Genomic DNA, 4,694 nt, shown 5'->3' on the forward strand with positions numbered 1-4,694 from the left:
GTCGAGCATTTCGTATCCCCACTTCGGCGCCCCGATAAGAGTTGATAGCGCTGATTGTACCTGAGATGAACATTGGCGGAAATTCTATTTGATTCAATCAATCATAACAATGCGACAATGTAATGTTTAATTGTAGTGATGTTTTTTTATTGCGTTTCTAATTGAATAATTTCTATACATCAATAGGTTTTCGTTATGGTTCATTTAATTATCTTATACATGTCACACAATGAGAGTTATAATCAAAAAAACAAATATTATTATAAACATAAACAGAGCTAGGAGAAAATGATTTCATTACTTTCCTTTTTAAAACATGTTTCATAAAAACAGATGTATTAGATATTATAAGAAAACAAGTATAAAGAAATTAGGTACTGATCTGTCAGACTATATTATAAATAAATGTATTGACAAAATAACCTAACTTTGAAAGATTCATTTTATTTTTAAATTTAAGACTATAAATTGATACATTTTTATATCAAATTTAAATTTGCTTGTATCGATGTTGCCAACCACAAATAAAAAAACGTTTATAATTGTGTGTGGCTAAACTTATTGAGAGGACAATTTTCAATTACAGACGAAATCTAATTCATAGAAATTATTACACATTATTTATCATACAAATAACTGCAATACTGAGAAATTGTCGTTGTTTTGTTAATATCTGTGGCATGTATCCCTGATTGGGGTATTTCGATCGAAGCCTGCGTCACACAAAACGCCATTTTACCTGCGTTTGCAAATAAAACTGACAGCTAAGGTAAAACCCAATTAAACAAGAAATGGCGCCAAACCACATTAATCTAAAAACTATTTTGCATATTTACGTTTTGGTTTTATTAACAATAAAATAGCTTTTTAACGGACAATCCATAAGCGCTTGCTAAAATTTAAGGATAATAATATAGAGATTGGAAATTTTGATCCTCGTATATTCATGAAGAAATACTCCGACATGCAAAGTATTTTTTATTATCATTCGTTTTGTAGAAATTGTATATTTTTAACGACTTAATTTTGTTATGTTTTAGAAAGTAAAGGCGTAAGGAGGGTTCTTTTGGAGAGAAAAAGGTGAAAGGTTTCTACCATCCTCAAATCATTTAAACAAATGTATGTGGTAATCGAGCACGCTTCGGCACGAATTGGGCCAGCTCGCACCGGGGAAGTACCACACCCCGATAGACGACCGGCGTGAAATAGCATACTGCTGTGTTTCGTTCGGTGTGGGAGCCCCACACCTTTCAAAATGTTCATGGCCGGTGGTGGCGCTTATCGTCAGGCGACCCACCGGCTCCATTGCCGACTATGACATAAAAAAAGAAAAATCATCAACTTGAAAGAGTTTCAACCCTCAGGTTGTAGTATGCAAGCTTAATATTCAAGTTTGTTTGTACTTCTTTCACGTTGCAACGGAGCGATTTCTATATCTGAGGATTCAAGAGGCTAATGGCTACTTATTAAACATTTACGCACTCCGAAAACTTATATCGATATGGTTGGTGCCATGTTAAAAAAAGTGTCATGTATTATAACTTTCTAGGACCACGCGACTGACGCCACGGGTACTGACGGCATATTTATATAGATGTTAAACTAATGTTGTATCATTTCATAACACTAGTTTATGCGGGTTAAAATTAAGGGTGTCCTGACGGTGTCACAACTTTTACTCTAATGAGTAAGCGGGTGAGTTAAGCGAGGTAATCCTCGCTTAAAAGCACCTCCGATTTTAAGAGATGTTATGGTTAGAGACATGTGTTTTTAAGAAAGGTCAATGATCGATACATTGATGAATAAAGTCCACGATAGAACTTCAAACATGAGATAGCGGGATTGATTAAACCGCAATGCATTTAATTGACTTCAAGTTTATTCGTTGTTTTGTACAATTGCTTGCGATATGACTAATTAATGTGTGGTAACTTTCCGTTATTCCCTTTATTCCTAGTTTTGTATTGTACTTGACGAATATAATTATGAACATAAATAATAACCATTTTTGACAACAACCTAGCCACCGCCAATTGTCAGAACTAGATCAAATTTCAATGGGACAACACGGCAGATACTAGAATTTAAATAAAAATGAATACAAATCGGTTCACCCAGTCGAAAGCTCTGAGGTATCAAAGAAATTATAGTTGAATTGATAACCTCCTTTATTTTAAGTCAACCAACTTCTGCTGAGCTGAGGATTTTTTTTTATCAGTAGTAGTTGAATAAGAGAAAGTTTAATGTAAGTTTTAAGCGTTTTGATAAGAGTTTTTACTATTCATGTGATCAGAATATATAATAGACCATACACAAATCTTTCGAAACGGCAGGACCTATTCTTTTTAAATTTTGTATGCATATTGGGTATATCTGAGAATCGGCCAACGTCTATTTTTCGTACCCCTAAATGATAAGTGTAAGGCAGAACAGCGTTTGACGAGTTATCTAGTAATCTACATTTACTGAAAATTCTAAAAAAAATTATGCATTAAATTGTTTAGGGAAACTACCAGTGCCTTTACTAAATACGGGGAATAAATGATAACAGCATAATTTACAATTTTACAGAAATATGCGGTTGCGGAGACTTCACAAATTACTATTAATACCGCAAACCCACAGTTTAATCTTTCTCATTTTATTGGAATAGTTCTGTGTATCTTTTGCTATATTTATAAGTAAAGTCCCGGAGTTATTGTTGTATTTAAATATAAAACGTGCTTCAGTTTATGATTCTGAATATGATTTTAATTTAAAAAATTGTAGTTCGGTTGTATAGATATTTTTTTCTTCCTTTTTAATGTCTGATTTGGTTAAAGCATTACATATAAACAAAAACTTTTTTTTTAAACTTTACTAATGATTCTGAAGCTTATTTTTTCCTATTAATATTATAAACGCGAAAGTTTGTAAGTATGGATTGATGGATGTTTGTTACTCTTTCATTTAAAAACCACTGAATGGATATCAATTAAACTTTACGATAATATAGCTTATACATCACCCTGTATAGTTATTATACAAATATATATGTAATATATGAATTTAGGTATATTATCAGTGCTTCAACGTCACATTCGCAAGACTAGATTGCAGTTTCGATATAACGTTTATTTTCGTCCCATATCTCGTATTTGTCATCATATTATGATAAGTTGTTTATCAACCCCTATAGCCTACAGATGTGTTCTTATTACTAGCGCATTTTGTTTTTCTCGACGCAGTGTTTGCTACGTCAGTATGTTTTTGTTGGATGAGGATGTATTATAAAGCACAACACATAAAGTAAATAATACGTAGTGTTATCGGCTTAATGCGAAACGTCTGCGTAATATTTTAAACTAAACAACCTCGTTGGGAAAGGAAAAGTTCCAATACTACGTATATTGAAGTAGCATTGATTGAAGAAGCAAGCTTTGTAAACAACTGCTTGTATTTTTTGATGACATAGCGGACATCAGAACTGGTGGTTCGACTGATGGTAATCAACAGTGCCCAATACCATTTGCAGATGTAGTCCCTCTGCGTATGCGCTGCTCGCTTTCTTTGGGTAAGGGATAAGGAAAGGATTGAAGACTGGAAAGAAGGAATAGACACGGAAGGGTGAGGAAGAGGAAACAGGCATGCTACTGTTTAACGTCGGTCTTCTGTAGGGATGTGGTACTTCCCCGGTGCAATCTGACCCAATTCGTGTCGAAGAGTGCTCGACTCTCACATATCAAAAATTATATTTTTCTAATAATGCTATTATTTACTATAGTGACAAATTCAGTATCGACAAACCTAGAGCTAGTGGAGGACACCGTTTGCCGGCGCATTTAAAGGAAAAGAGAGGTTTTCTTAGCATAGTAGTTTCACTCATACTTTTGGAATCGGTGCCACCCAAATCTAATGGTAGTAGATAATAGATTGTATCCTTCTATCTACACAATAACTTGTGTTACTAACTTGCTATATACCTGTTGTCTACTGCCTACTTGGCCTGATTGGCATCGACTTCAAATAGATGAATGGCTACTAGTCATTATATTAATTTATCTTTCGCAATTTAGTGGTTTTAAGTTGGTCGAATGTCCACATCTGTACGATTCAGTATTTGTATGTTTAGAAAGTGGTGGGATTTTATTTAGCACAATTGCGAACATGACGAGGAGGGGTATCTAAAGTCTTATAATGCTATTTCACACTATAGGTTAGGTTATGGATACATACATACATACTCTGACGGATACACCGCAGGGGCAATTATTGGAAAACGGTTTTACTTCGATGTAATATTTATATAAATAAAAATGAATCGTGAAATATGTAGCGTATAACTCGAGAAAGGCTCGACCAATTCGGCTTATGTTTTTTTAACGGTTTTGCCATGGCACAAGGACGGTTCGCATGAAAAGCGTACCACGAGTGAAGCCGGGCTGGATAACTAGTTTTATAATAAAACTATACCAGTACGCAGATGTCAAGGTAAATCGAAACTGACCTATAAGGATAATTGGATCAAGTGGCAGGATTTTCCTAGTAATTTATCTTGGAGGGAGCTCCTTGGGAAACGACAATATACACAGAACTCTTAACATAAGACCAGTGCTTCGCATCACGTAGCGCTGTGATGAAATCTCAGTGATCATCCGATGAAGTAATTTTTCACGTGTGAAAGGTATATTTTTAGAACAGCACTATGAGGCATT

The sequence above is a fragment of the Zerene cesonia genome, unplaced genomic scaffold (assembly GCF_012273895.1).
Source record: "Zerene cesonia ecotype Mississippi unplaced genomic scaffold, Zerene_cesonia_1.1 Zces_u005, whole genome shotgun sequence".
NCBI classification, from domain to species: Eukaryota; Metazoa; Arthropoda; class Insecta; order Lepidoptera; family Pieridae; genus Zerene; species Zerene cesonia.